At 39.4% G+C, this 16,466-nt stretch overlaps 1 non-coding gene across 1 annotated transcript; it reads left to right on the top strand.

Annotated features, from left to right (window-relative positions):
• The first annotated feature begins 1,986 nt into the window (after positions 1 to 1,986).
• TRNAG-UCC (transfer RNA glycine (anticodon UCC)) lies at positions 1,987 to 2,058 on the top strand. The gene has a single exon. It is a non-coding gene; the product is annotated as a tRNA-Gly (tRNA).
• The last annotated feature ends 14,408 nt before the right edge of the window (positions 2,059 to 16,466 follow it).

Here is a 16,466-nt window from a genome sequence, read left to right as displayed (position 1 = left end):
GAGTCAAAAGTTACGATAAGCATGATCTTCACATGTAATTGAGACTGTCTTTTTTTTTTCGGCCTTAGAGGAGGCGGAATCTTCCATCGAAAGAATCGGGCCTTTGCCATAAAGTGAAAAGCGTACTTAAGGAACCCATTTTCACTCGACCGAAGACAATAAAAAAAAAAAAGAAGAAAGGAACGTATAGAATATTGTGTGCAAGCCAAAGGAAATTATTTTGAAGGGGATAACTTATAAAGCACGAAATATTTCATTATATTTATTTCATTACAACAGCAGCATCATCATGATTGAAGAAGCACACCACGTACAATCGTTTTTAATTCATCCATGAGGAAGACAGGAAACAGATAAAGGTGAAAAGTTAGATCTACTGTCAACTTAAAATTTGTTATATACAGTATTAGCAATGAAACGTACGTATACATCTTCAAAGAAAATCTCTTCACCTGAAGTTTAGAATTGTGATCATAAAGATTCTAATTGTTTTTCTCATTCATCTCACTTTGAGGATATCATGACGGTTGTGCCAATAACCAGTTTTCTCCATGTCATGCGAAAAAGGCCTGGATTCGATTTCCGATTATATGTTAAATCATAGTAGTAGTTGTACTAGTAGTACTAATGGAAAATGATGCAAGAAAGCAAGCTTATATTGCATCAGCGCCAAAAAAAAAAGAAAAAAAAAAAAAAAAACAGTTCACCCATCCTCACCCTCCAAGAATTTGTCTAGTTCTTCCTTGAATTATTAAACCCATGGTCTAACAATCAACCACCCACTGGTTGAAGCAAAACTTCTGCACATCTATTCTGCAACCATCCTTCATCGACTTGAATTTATGTCCCCTCATGTGTGAAGTCTCAGCAAATGGAAGAATGCCATTAACATTCTGCTTACTCAATCCATTAAGGCGTTAATCACCTCAATCAGATCTCCACGCAGGTCTCTGATCTCGTGACGCTGCAATTTGCGGAACTGAAGCCTTTTTTTAGGTAAGAGCACCCTTTTGTTCCCTTCACCAATCTCGTTGCCCTTCTCAGCACCCGTTCCAGCAGTCTACATCCTTCCCAAAGTGGGGCTTCCAGACCTGTATACAGTAATCAATATGCGGCCTACCCATGCCTTATATAGAGGGATAATAGTCTTCTTATTACTGCAGAGGGATAAAAGGTGATCATGTGTCCGAATAGAAATCTGGCCACTTCTAGCCAACTGCCTCGCTCTCTTAACTGCGATACCACCTTTTTTACGAATTATTGGAGTGAAATAATTACAAAAAACACTTATTCAATTAAAGGGAAATGCAATTCTAGGAGCAACTGTTTCTCATTACCAAATTCCATAAAAACAGCCGACTGCATCACTAAGTTCAGTGTTGACAAGGAGAAAGGCACAGCGGCCCTTTATTGCCCCACTTTGTTTCCCTCATTCCTTTCTCTTTCTTTTGAGAAAATATTCCATAAAAACGAACATCTTCTCAGTGTGCCTGGAACACACCAAAAAGCTGAACAAGATGGGCTCCTTCAGCTTTTTGGTGTGTGTGTGTGTTTTTTTTTTTTTATTATTTGCTGTATTAGGCAATCAGTTAAGCTTCAGCAAGTGAAGGTTGACTAACCTGTACAAAAGAATCTCACTCCCAATTAGCATTAACCACTGAAGCAAAGTAATGTTCTGGAAGACAAGTTCCGATCTGCTATCTATAGACAGGAAAAGTAGAACAGCTGTATAAACCAGAAAAGGAATTTCCCAAATATTTAAAAATTATAATTTCATGGAATCATCTACCATGGAGTTTCCTTTCACACCATTACTGTAATCTATAGATTAATAATATATTAAAATCTTACTTTGCTGGTTATACAGATAATTCTACATTTTTCGTTTCTGTATGATGTTAGTATATGTCAAAAACCAGTTTCATTCGGTCAATGAACTAAAATCTGCTTAAAGATTTAGGCTGAAAGAAAGAAAGTCTAAAACGTGCGATGGTGGTATAGTGGTTAGCATAGCTGCCTTCCAAGCAGTTGACCCGGGTTCGATTCCCGGCCATCGCAGTTTCTTTTTAGAACTTAACCATATCTTTATTTAAGTTTACTTCGTGATTTGATAGAAAGAAAGATTAATTTTTTAGTTGATCGATTTATTTAAATTAATTGAATTTGCATTTGATATATTGTGGGCGGAATTTTACTTCTATTCTACTATCAGATATCCAGAACAGATTAAAATATTATTTATATTTCGAAAAATTGTTTTAATTAATTTTTTTTTCAGTTTTAATTTAGTTTTGAATTATTTGAAAATAATTTAAAATTTTCAAAGAATATAAATATTTATTTAGATTTCTTTTTGGATTCTCATCACTCATTTTAAAATTCAGGTACTCAAATATGGAGAATCTTATTAAAGTCCTAAGGGATGCTATAATATTCAAAATCTGCATTTTTGAAACATTTTACTGCTTTTATTTTGGTAATTTATTCTATAAAAGAAATATGTTTAAATATGCTTTTCATATCTTTTGCTTAAAGGATATTCTTTTGTTTTTAATTTACGCAATACTCTGAAATCAAATATATTTTTTTTTTTTATAGTGGAATTCCAAGAATCTGTATATCACAATTTGACATCAAAACCTTCGAAACTATTTAAAGGTCAAATGTAGATAAAATATTGCTGTAAAGATGAGTCACACGTAATATTTTTAACCACCATGGCGAATTGGCGTCTTGGACTTTTCGATTCATTCCTTAAGTTGAACTGTATAACCTGATGAGCATGCCATACAACAAGGAATGTAGTTTAGTGTATTCTGCTGGAAATCCAGGAATATATTTGACTGCTGTGTTGTTTCCCAAACATTTTACCATTAAATATTGACATTTGAGACGCATTTCAGATTGAAAAGTTACCTGGAAAATATCTTAAAGATCTATTTGAAATTGGGCTGCTCTGGTCAGGAGCACATGAATTCAGCTCAAGACAATAAATAGTTGTCTTGAGCTCGTAGCTATGAAAATCACTTCGAAAGAACTAGGTATTATTAGTATAAATGTATGGTTAATTTTAACTTTTCCTTCTTCCAGTTCATTTTTACAATGATTAAAGTCTGGTTGAACAATGATAGAACTTTAGACCATTAATGTGGCTTTTCATTTGTTATGTATGGAGATGGTCTGTATGAAGCAATTATGTTATTTAAATGTGATTTCTCTTTACCATATACTGTCCATACGTTTACTTTGTCGTGAGTAGATGTTTGACCGATTGTTTGTTTGTTTGTTTGTTTCGGGATTTATTGGGCGCATCGGCAACTATGGCCATAGTGCGCCAGTGTTTGACCGAAATTGTGATTCAATTTATTTGTTTTCTTCATAGGAATTCATTGATGGTGAAATGTGGATATTTATTTCGAAACCAAATAAGTGATGAAAAATCCTACGAACTCTCAATGATCTCATTAAGACCTCTATAACTGTCCCTTGGTATTCTTGATTCATAAATTTCATACAAATAATTTGGAACTTCAAATTGTGAGAACGAACATTTCTTATTGGTTGCTCATAAGAATTCTCGGCTGACTTAAACCTGGAACGAATTCCTTAAAGGTTAGGGTTGGAGAAACGGGACAACTGTCCTCCATAATGGCATCATTTACTTTTCACGCAATATACCATGACTGACGTAGTTACTCTCCAAGCATCAGCTGCAATGGGCATCAGGCCGTTCACCATTAAGACAACTGCCCTACGATAGTCCTTATTTTCAGCAACGCATGACATTTTCGACTACTTAAGGGTAGCCGATTGTTTGTGTAAATTATATTTTCAGTTTTAACTTTTTGTGATATAATTTCTTAGTCACAGCGATTAATACTGGTATAATAACTACTAAACTTATAAAATATGATCTGAAGTACAGTATTCACTACGGGCTCTAAATTAACCCTTGTATGTTATACAAAGGTTAATTTAATAAATAAATAATCCAAAGGAGGGAATTCACCACTTTATAGGATGAAGGGTGAGTCTTTCTGCTTCATCCAGAATCTCGTGGGCCTTTGTAATTTGTTCTTGAGCAGTTAAAATTCTCGGCTATCGAGGCCTCGAGTCATCAACCCCTCGACTGTCCACTTTCTTAATGCACCTGTCCCACTTGAAAATTAAAGTGTTTTCTTCAAATACTTGCCTCTGTAAACGTTTCATATTTTCTTACGGTCTCCACATCATTCAATCACATCAAACACAACAGCGTATAACGGATCGTTGCTAAGTCATAAAATCTTCCATTAGACAACTTGCAACACGATTCACAGGAAGTAGCAGTACGTAACTTAACGCCACTTTGAAACTACACTGGTGTGCAAAACTTTAGGACCAGTCAGGTATACCTGTAGCTTCTCATAGAAGTGGCCTGGATAAGGGAAAATCAATGGAAAGGAAACTCGTGAGGTACAGAAATGATGAAGGAAACAACACCGACACAACAACGGAAACAAAACGGTACACAGGGACTTTATTCAAAAACTGCAACATACCACTGGCTGCCATGATACAGATGCATCGCTGCCAACGATGGAACAAAGGGAAGAGGTGGTCTTCAGTAGGAGATGTGGTCTTCAGTAGGAGATGTGGCCACCCCTAATGTCGATGCACACTTTGCACCGCCTGTCCATACTTAGAACAATGTTGTTGACAAGTTCTTGCGGTAACATCGTGCATTCCTCTGTCAGCGCCATCTTCAGTTGGTGAAAATTTTCTGGTGGGTATGAATGTGCGGCAAGGCGTCTCCCCAGAGCGTCCCATATGTGTTCGATGGGATTTTGATTGGCTGAAACGGACAGGCCAATCCATACGAACAATGTCCTCACTTTCCAAAAGCATATCAACAGCTGCAGTGCGATGGGGTGTAGCGTTATCATCCATAAACACGAACTCGGGGCCAACGGAAACTCGGAACAGACGTAAATGGGGAAGAATTACCTCAGTACACTAGCGTGCACCGGTTATAGTACCGCCTTCCAGTATCTGGACTTATCTACGTCCATCCAAGATAAGGCCTCACCAGACGAGAACACCTCGACCACCATATCGATCCCTTTCAGTGATGTTTGCGGGGTAATACCGTATGCCAACCTCTCGTCAGATTAGCTGACATCCAGAATAGCTGCTGAGACTAAATCTACTCTCATCAGTAAAGAGTACCTTACCCCATTGCGCTGCTGTGCAGTCCTTGTGTTCGATGCACCACTGTAAACGGTGTCTCCGATGGGCAGGTTTTAAATGAACACAGCGTACTGGCCTTCAGACAAACAATCCACCTTTGTGGAGTCGCCTGGCCACAGTCAACCGCGATGTCCTGCGTCCTGTGCTCCTGTGCAGCTGTTTTGCAGTGGATCCCGCTGTCTGGTGTCGGTTCCTCTTGCCCTGTAACAATATATAGCGGTCATCATTGGGCGTTGTTTTTCATGGAAGACGACCACTGGTCCTTCGAACAGCTGTACCTGTCTTTCTGAAGGCCGACCACGCACACGAACGATGCTCTGGGCGATACCGAACTCTGCAGCCACACTCCTCGCACTTCGACCTTCTTCGAGCTTCCAGATTATTCGACTCCGGGTAAAGTCATCCAGATGTTGTCTACTGGCCATTTCGTTGTCTGTAGCACTGTATGAAACCAATCATGCTCACCATTCGGTAATTTGCACATAACTGGTAAACTGCTGCTTTCATCTGTTTATGTGAGCCCTCTCATCGCGATTCAAATTTTTGCATGTGCACCAGCTTTCTACTGAACGGGCTGTGGGGGTGGAAAAACAAGAAATGCTTTATATATAATTTTTTGTTTCTTATATTTTTATTTCGTTTTGTTCCCTTTTAATGTTTATCCACTTTATTCTTATTTCCCCCACTTACGCATCTGACTTTACTTCACAGAAGAATTCCAAATTCAAGGGAATTTCTCGATTAATTATAATTCCCTTCGGAAAATCTGGGTGTTCCAGGATGACAAACTACACACACAAATATATAATATAACATAGTTTATTTACATATATATACAACATAAAAAAATGAACAAATTGAGGCATGTACTATTAATATCCAACTTTGTCTACTTAGTATTAGTTATATATATAACTAAGTACATTGGTTATACTCTATTAATGTTATCCTTTCCTTTACAACACAAACAATATTAGTACAGCAACTGTTATAGTTTCTTCCTTGCACATGATCCATAAATTTTCTTACATGCTCCATAATTCTTACCTTATACACTGGTTTAGGACTTTACCCTCCCTTTCCAAAAATGCTAATCATACCTACATTTTCCAGGAAACAACTTATGACAAATATTCCTTTTCTCTCCTTTGCTTATAACATAACATATGTTTGATTATTAATCAAAGCCACTACTATCATTAACATCCTTTTCTTCTTCTTTAGCTCCTTTCACTAATTACAAAGTTATACCTGTCAAATTTCTATTATTATTACCTAACTTATCTCTCTCTACATTACGTATATATTTTTATACATGTATATATCTCTCAGTATCTTAAATCTCCACTAATCTGTTATTAGGGTCCTAAAGTCCTTTAAGGTAACGAGAATACTATGTTAGTCACTTACTTAATTTCTTCTTAGGCAGCTTCGCTGTTTTGGATCCTCCCACTCTTAGTTGGAAATGTCATCATCGTATATCAGGGCATTCATTCTAGAACTTCTAGCGAATTTTCTAATGAGGATCACAATTCTGGTATTCTAATGGACTCACTGTACACTTTAACTGGGCTGGCACGTTGCATACTATCATACTCCGTCGATATGGGGACTGCTATCTTCATCCTGAGGCCTTTTTTCAACTTACACGGGCTACTTCCATTCGTCACTTTATCGAGCTACTAATTCCGAGTTTTCGCTCCTTTCTCTCGAGCTACTGATTCTGCGGATTTCGCTCCCTTTCTCTCCACCTTATTAAAACCTTTCACAAGGAAAAACTCATAGGGTGCTACCCTCGTTTTCCCGCTCCACCTATTAAAAAAAACTTTCAAGAAGACTTCACAGGGCGCTACCCTGCTCTTTGCCCACCACGACCAAACACTCAACTGTTAACTGACACATATTTCCTGGCGCAACAGAACCCTCAACTGTCCATGTTACTAAGTCATTTTCGCAAACACTCCCAAATTCTCGACTGTGTGTTGTGTCCAAACTATCTCACCCAACTATCAAACACCGACAAAAACTCAACTTAGTATAACATTAACCCATTTCCATTAATACCCACATCACTTCATTCTGTCTCTAACTCACATTTTTTACAAAACCACCACAAGAAGGCTCACCTTCCACATAGCTCAACTCAGGCATCTCCTTCCTACTCACATTTTATAACACGACAAAAAACTCAACTCTCAGTCTTAACTCAATTTCCCAAACGCCGACAAGAATCTAAACTTAGTCTCCCCCTAACTCATTTCCACACACCCCCACATACTCAACTCGGGGTTCTGCCTGTTTCTAACTCATCTTCATAACCACCCACATAAAGCTCAACTGACGGATCTCTCTCCGTTTCCCCCTGCTCACTCACTTTTTGTCATTTCAATCACGTACCACCCTAGTATGTCAGGTCTGCCCCTTTTTTGTTCTATAACCAATCTACTCCTTTTCTTCGACTTTCTTTCTGCCCTATTCGTCCTTCGACCTTTCTCAAGCTAATTTTACTATGTACAATGCAACCTCTTATTTTAATAAATTATAAATTTTCCCAGATTGTCTGTTCCTTTGAAGCGCGCCGCTACTTTGTTTGTGCTTTTAACAAATTTGTTTTTCACTATCTTCTAACCTTGCGATCGCCGACAGTCAGACGCCAATTTTAAAATCTCACAAGAGCATTTGACCCCTATTTACGACCTGACTAGCTCCGGGTGTCCCCGATCAAAGGGAATGTCCAACCGATTGTGTCCTTCTCGTATTGTTCTGTCCTAGCCTAAATTGTTTGCACCTCCTCGTCAGTAGCCATAGTTACGTTCGGCCCGTAGTCTCCCACGCTAACCTTTACATTTACCTTGTCTACATTTAATCCCTTTGCCTGTGACCCATTATCTAATTAGAATTTGTGGCCAGTACTGTTCCGCTGCCCCATATTGCCATTTTCTAATCTTTATTTTACATTAATCTCACTTTTTTTTCAAAAATATTAAACATGTAAGATTTTACATCTTACAGGGCACAGTTATGCAAATTGCCACAGGCTGTTTCGTTTGATTTTTGTGGTTGTAACCTTTAGAAAGAATGGTGGTCCTTAAGTTTTGCACACCAGTGTATCGGAGACTAAAATGGTCGCTTTCAGGCGTGCACGTGTGTATAACAGTTCCTTAAATTGTGACCTGGTTTATTAGTTTAAAGTTAGTGCCAAACTCTGGATTTGTGTTGGATCAAAGCTATTAAGGAATTGGAACACCTTGGTCAGTTTTGTTTTAACTTTATTCGGGTAGAAGTGAGATTCTGTTTGCGTTCTTTATCCAACGCTAACAACAATGGGTCTGCCGTTACAAGCGCCATTGTCTTAGAATTGGAGAGAGTGACCAAGTGAGAATATACGGTCACCACGCCTGAATCATACTTATAGACTGGGGATTAATGCCCCCTGTGTACTACTATAGCGTAGAATTGTGCTCTCTGAACTCTATGACCTTGTAAACAATACAGCGAAGTAAATGTGTCTTCAAGTCCCCGCCCCCTATCAATAGACATGACATGGGCGAGTTGCAACTTTTCTTCCATTGCTTCCACACCAAATTAACTATAATTTATGTGATCGGGGTTACCCCAGCTCAACCAAACTGCACCATTTCAGTACAGCCAGATACCTTACTGACAACCCAAGACATAGATATAAATGAGAGGGTAGAAAACCCAGAAGAATTAAAACAAAGAACAATGGGCAAAGAATAAAACCAAAACTTATTTCGGCTAATTCAGACCGAGAAACAAGAAGCACCAGAGAAGCTAAAGGCGTCCAGGAACTTAGCAAAGGAGCGGAAGAGCAAAAACAAAAACAACCCTTGACCCCACCCTCCCGCAGGGAACAGTACTTGATCAAGTGCTGGTACTCAGAGCGGCACTAGAAAGCATAATGAGAGACAACAGCAGTAGAATTTCCTCTGAGATTAGAGCTAAAATAGTCCTACAATGGACAAAGCTCGAGACAATTCTACTGCAAACCAATGTAGAACATCAGAAAGCTATTGCAGCTCTGGAAACATACAAGGTTGATGGAGGCATTCAAATGCAAAAGCGCGCCCCATACTATGCCAATGCGCTGAGGAGTACACAACCAGAGGCAGAAAATGCGCTGAGGAGTACATAATCAATGTCCAGACTCAGAAAAGGAAAATGCTGTTACAAACACCAAATCTATTAATCCTACGTCCCACGGAGGAGGAAAACAACACCAGTGAACAAATTAAGCAAAAGGTAATTGAAAACATGAAGAGGGATTTTGAAAACACAAGGGTTAAGTCAATAAGAAAAACTAGAAACCCCGGGATAGTAATAGAAACGGAAAATAAAGAAGAAGCCGAACAGATCCTAACAGATACCAAAATAAGAATGCTCGGGTGAGAAGGGCGGAGATCCTGAATAAAAAGTGTCCCTCCATAGTCGTGTTTGTCGTTAACTTCGAGCTGACAGCTGAACATCTAGCATAATAGATCTACAAAAAGAATCTAAAACATGAGATCCCAGACCAAGAAGCCAAAAATCTTATAACACCAAAATTTAAAACAAAAGCAAGAAATGGAAGTGAAAGCAACTGGACAGTCGAGCTGGCTCCAGTTGCCTGGCAAGCGATCAAAGCACAATCAAGAATCTACATCGAGTGGAGCTGTCTGCGCTACAGGGAGCACGTGGCCATTCCAAAGTGCTTTCGCTGCTGTAAGTTTGGCCACACGACACACACCTGCTCCCAGAAGAAACCGACCTGCGGCCACTGCTCCGAAAAAGGGCACGAGTTTAGAAACTGCCCAAATAGAGCTAGGGAACTTGTCTGCGCCAACTGTAAAAGCCTTAAGTGAGAGCATGCGCACTCCTTAAGAGACGCAATGTCCAACATACATCAGAACCAAGGAGTTATACCAATCCAGGATTGATAATGGGTTCGCTCCTTAAACAAACCTTCAACACCGGGATACTGAAAATACAACAGCTTAATGCGCAGCGTGCTCGGGCAATGGTCGAGCAGTTCAGCAAGAAGGCAGAAGAGGAAAACACTGACCTCATATTTGTACAGGAACCGTACACCCACCAAAAACAGGTGAGATGATACTCCATAACTTACAAAATTGTGCACTGCACAGAGGATACCCCTTGGGCGACAATAATCGTAAGGAATACGGATATAACAGTTACAAATATCCAGCAGCCCTGCACGCCTTGGGCAGCCTGTGTCCAGTTAATCACTTCAATTGGAACCATTTACATAATAGCTCTCTACTGTAGACCTGGCATAGAAATTTACTTTGTGACAGCGTACTTAGAGAACGTACAATCAATCTTAGCCGGACACAAGATAATTACTGGGGCAGATGTGAACTGCAGATCACCACTGTGGCATAGCCGGACCTCCGACCGCAGAGGAACGGCTAATGGACAGAAGTTGGAAGACTTCCTAACAAACTCGATATTCACTGTTATTAACCAACCCTTCAGATGTTGACCAAAGTAATTGGTCAACATCTGACCAAAGGACAATCACATACTGCATACAAAGAAACCTACAAATAACACCGATAATAAGGCAGATGCAGAGCAGATTCAATGTCCACAAAGCTAACTGGGACATATTTAAAGAGAATCTTCGTAACCAAGAGCAACTCTACATGGAAACGCACAGAAATCTGGCTGCCGAGGTGGAAAACCCGGAAACCCTGCAAAGAGAAGTGACCGAAATGATTACCACGGCAGCCGAAGTAGCCATGAAAAGAAGAGTACCCAACACCAGAGCAGCACCATGGTGGGCACAAGAGCTCCAAAGACTGAGAAAGATAGTACAAGCGAAACGAAAAGAATTCCAACGGGCAAGAAGAACGTGGCAGGCAGCGGAAGTTGCGGAATTTAGAAACCGATATCGTCAACTCAGAAACCAGTACACAGACAAAATCAAAAAGAGCAAAAGGGAAAGTTGGCATAACTTTGTCCAAACAACAGGAAACACTTACCCCTGGGAGATCGTGTACAAAATCACAACCAGCAGGCTCCGTAGAGGCGAAGTGACAACGGCAACCAAAACTCCTCAAGGCACGATGACCACAACATGGAAAGACTCAGTAAAAAATATTCTTGCGACAATCATACAGGAACCACCAACAGAGATAACAATGGAGCAGACAGAAATATGCCAAACAAACGCACAATATGCAAACACCCAAAGAGAACCACCATTCACACTTGAAGAGATACAAGAGGCTACAAGCAGAACAAAAAACAAGCGGTGTCCAGGTTCAGATCTAATCGAACCAGAAATGATTAAAAAGACAGCAGAATATATTTCCCAACTCCTTTTGTGACTCTATAACTGCTGCTTGGCACAAGGCTACTTTCCAACTCAATGGAAAACAGCTATAATAAAATTGATACCAAAAAGCCCAACAAAACCATTGGAGTTACCGACATCGTATAGACCGATAGCCCTGCTATCGACAGTTAGCAAGATTTACGAAACGCTATTGCACAAGAGAATCGAACACTACTACACAGAAGCAAATCTCAGCACTCCAAAACAATACGGCTTTAAACAGGGTTCTTCAACTAAAGATGCAATTCTGGACCTTCTCAACAAAGCCACGCAATGCACCAACAAGTATTTTCTAGTGATTGCAGTGGGCTTTGTTGGGGCGTTCGAGATCCTCTGGTGGCCGAACGTCCTGGCAAGGCTCCGTGCTGCATCTTTGCCACAAAATCTTTATGACAGCCTAAAATCCTATCTCACGAACAGGGAAGTGCAGATCCTCATGCCTTATGCTAACCTCACCCGTCTTGTCCGCAGGGGCTGCCCCCAGGGATCGGTCCTGTGGCCGTTCCTGTGGAACATTGTTCTAGATGACTTTCTCTGCAAGGACCTGGGCGATGTAGAGGCAGAGGCCTTTGCTGATTATTTGATCTTATCCACAGCAGCAGACTCAAGAGCAAATCTGGAAAAGCAAGCAAACAAAACACTCCAAACCCTACAGGAGTGGGCCAAAACAAACAATTTAAAGATAGCACGGGAAAAGACCAGCTCCGTCCTTCTTAGAGGAAAGCTTAAATTAAATAGGCCGCCACAAATCAAAATAGAAGGTACCACTGTGAGACTAACCAACCAGATAAAGTACCTAGGGATAATTATAGATAGCAATCTCTCATTTAAACCCCATCTAAATTACCTCAGGAAGAAAATACGCAAATATACAGGACTCATACTAAGAATAATGCGAAGGGACTGGGGACTGAACAAGAGGATCCTCTCCTTATATTATAAAGCCTTATTTATACCGGCAATTATCTACGGCTCATCCGTATGGATGACGAAGACCAACACAGCAAGAAATAGGAAAATATTAGAAACAATACAAAGGAACATACTACTAACCATCACTAGGGCAAGCAATACAACTAGTACGGCAGTGCTTCAGATCATTGCTGGTGCACTGCCCATTGAATTGGAGGCAAAAAGACAATACCAATCACAACTAACGGCTTAACCCTCAATGTTACCAATGATTGGAAGCAGGAGCAAAAAGGAATTAATGCACACCTAACTCACATTTGGTAGACAAGGTGGAATGAAACCACCAAAGCAATAACACACAAATCTCTTCCCCTAGTAATAAAAATGTACACAAAAGCACCAGCATGGATCTACCCGGGCCTCAACACTACCTACTTAATAACAGGCCATGGCCGTTCAAAGATAAGCTAAACACAATGGGCATAACAGAAGACAAGAATTGTCCATGTGGAGAACCAAAGACTTGGAGTCACGTCATGCATGACTGCGACAACTATGAAGATGGAGACCTCATTTATGGAGACCTCATCCGAAAAAAAAAAAAAAAATGCATTGAGCTTCTTGGAAGGGTTCAAAGAAGAGCACTCGCATGGTGAGATCGGCAACAGGGCGGCCGTAGCAGGAAAGACTTCGATTGTGTGGGTTACGAAGCTTGACAACCAGGCAGTTTATAGGCGACTTGACTGAGGCTCTAAGAGGGGTTAGTAAAATGGATGAAGGCAGAATTTTCACTGTTATAAAGAATTCTAAATCCAGAGGCCACAAATTCGAATTTCAGGGAAAGAGATTTAGATTGTATTGTGGAAAGTCTTTAGCTAGTGAGCTGTTGATTACTGAAGCAAGTTGCCTCTGCAAGTAGTTACGGCTGACAGTTTGAAGAAATTGCAATGTCAACTGGGTAACCTACGTGAGGAGGGAAGCGTTTAATTTGCTTTGCATTTTCTTATCTACTTTTTCTGTTTCTTTGATTTTTATTTTTGGCCGGTATAGCAAAAGCCAGTGGCTTTCTTGCACTATATGGCAGATACTACTTATGTTGCTGATGTGCCGCAAATCCTACAACAAAAGTGAACTTCACTCAATTAGAAAACTGGTTTTCTTATATTGTAAATTATCGATTGAATTCTTTTGATAAATCTTCACTAAAGAAAAATACCTCGTTTGCCTCTCCTTATTGGAATTAATAAATTGAAGATTAATAAAATGGCCGACATCTGCATTAGAAGAACGCTTCGTTCCACCTTTAACGTAAGCTTAATAAACTCTATAAAAATTGCAGTTATTTCTAGCATATTTTGTTGAAAGTCTTAATGAAGACATATTAAAAATAGAAAAAAAAACGGTTCCATGAATTCTTCATTGAGAAAGAATAATTAACTGAGAAAACTCATTAATTATGTACAAAAAAATTAATGATTTAATCTTTTAAAGAATTCACAAGTATATAAAATGCCTTTCTCGAGAATTTCTTGGAGGGCTGTCACACTCTAAGCAATCTTCAGAATAATACTGCATTTCTTTAAAATTATTATTTTTTTTTATTTCCAACAGAAATTGTATTAAAAACTTTCTGTTCTCAATCAGAGATATTAAAATTCTGTTCGGGAAAAGTAATGTGTTTGTATAGTTTTTAATGAATACCTCCCGCAACTTTTATGTTACGCATTAATTATAACGTGCACTAAAGCTATTTGCATAAAGTGTTCTGGCGTGAGTTTTTTTTTTTTTAATCAGCGGTAATGTACTTAATTAATGAGGTTGCAGCAGATAAGAAAAAGTTGTTTGCATTTAATAAAATATAATTATCCAATATGGAGATTACTGCACACAAAAAAATGAGTGCAGCGGTAGGTGGCGCTATCATTTAATTCTCATGCACATCATTCTAATAGATGATCGTATTTTTTTATTTTCTACAAGTTGCTCTCCAAAAAACTGATATATATTGTTTCATTTGAGGTTCTTTCTGGAAAGAACTGAATATTGAAACCACCTACTTGCCCATCGTACTTTCGTTTATTGGTCACAAATGGTCAGACCGCTACCATGTTTTTGTGTTACAGCTCGTAACAAAAAATGTAGAGTAGATAAATCAAATTTATAAGATGCATCAGTCAAAACATAATGACCACCTACCTAATAGTGGTATGTCCTCCTGCCACCAGTACTGCAGCCATTCGGCTAGGCATTGACTCTATAAGCGTTGCAGGAGACACGTTGTAGTATGTCTTCAGGGTTGCGTCCCTTAGATCTGCCATAGTCCGTGGTGGAAGACCCAAAGGCCCATTTGTCGATCCACGAAGCCAAAGGTGTTTTATGAGATTCACATCCGGGAATTCTGGGTCCTTGGGAATTCTCTAGAATCTGGAAGTCACTTTCGTGCTCGGCGAACCACTCTCGAACAACAGCGGCAACGTGTAAAGGCGCATAATCCTACTGGAGCACCTCTGTGCCATCAGGATAGCACGTTGCTTTGAACGGGTGTACCTGATCAGCCACAATGGACAGAAATGTAGTTTATCCAGAGTATAGTCTAGAGGTATGAGGAAAACCCAGGAAAACATCCCTTATACCAAAGCACTGCCCTCATCTGCCTCTTTCTGTTGGAAGTGGACATCGGAATGATTCCTCTCCGCAGTTTGTAGCCGTACCCACTATCAACCGTCCACATCAAAAGACGAATTTTTTTACCAGTCGTCAGTGTTCCAACGATGCCGTTAAGATGCAAACTTTAGGCATCGTTGATGACGGATGACTGTAAGCATGGGTACCTTGACCGGAGGTCTGCTCCACAGTTCATTAGATCGTGGTCTGGGAAACACTGGGGTTGTCTCTGGTTAAATTCGATGGTCAGCTGTTCTGTTTCAGATTCGCAGTTTCCGTAATATTGCCTCCCATCAAGGTTACTCGACAATCATCCCTTTTCTAAGACTGTCAGATCACGTTCCTTGCACTTGTCGATCAAGTACTTCGTGTGGACCGTACGAACCTTCAAGTATCACATTTACCAGTTCTCACCACAACACGTTCTACCAGGAGTAGAGGAATGAACGATTGCGACAACATGGAGGTTTTCATAATGTTTTTGCTGGACAGTCTATATCAAATATTGCATCTTATTAATAAAGATAATTATTATATTCCGTTAAATATCAATGACTTTGTCTAAGATAAAGGAAGTGACGAATTTCATCTAAAGTTCAATATTTATTTAAATTTTAATGTCACAATAAAAACACAGTGTTCCAATCTATGCAGTTATTTGTTTACTTTTCTATCTATCTCTCTTTATCTGTTCTCTCCATCATTAAACCCATTTTATTTTCGAATCAGAAAGTCAGGAGGTTGCACCCAGCTACTGTTAAACAAAACCGCGATGATGTAAGTGTAGAAAAACATCCGTTTCTTTGAAATGGCATCTGTCACCGCCCGCTGGGAGAATGTCAAGCAGGGTCTTCCTGCCACTGACAGGTGTGTCTGACATGAGGAAGCAGGGTACTTTGGTATGGGTCTTCTAAGTGTCCACTAAGTAGATTCGCCGTTGATGCTCTTTTAAAGGAATACTCGTGTTTTCAATGAAGTGATGCATTCTTTCGTGGTCCCCTTCACTTATCCATTTCTGAACATTTGTTCCCTTAGTAAATATATTATTTCCCTTAATGCGCAGAGTATTAATGACTAGAATTAAAACGTTTTAATCACCTAAAAAGCGATTCTATTAATTCCAAAAATCACAATTAAAGGGTTACACAAGATCATGATTCTATTAGTGATACGTAATGTAAGCAGTTAATTATGCCATATATGGCCAGAAAAATGTCGCTTATTGAGGAAAATCTTGGTTGTAATTCTGTTATTACAATTTCCAATAATAATTACAATTTAATTGTAGTTATTACAATCT

The sequence above is a fragment of the Mastigoproctus giganteus genome, chromosome 5, assembly GCF_048544385.1.
Source record: "Mastigoproctus giganteus isolate SK-2022 chromosome 5, ASM4854438v1, whole genome shotgun sequence".
Classification (NCBI taxonomy): domain Eukaryota; kingdom Metazoa; phylum Arthropoda; class Arachnida; order Uropygi; family Thelyphonidae; genus Mastigoproctus; species Mastigoproctus giganteus.
This window is presented reverse-complemented; position numbering and strand designations above follow the sequence as displayed.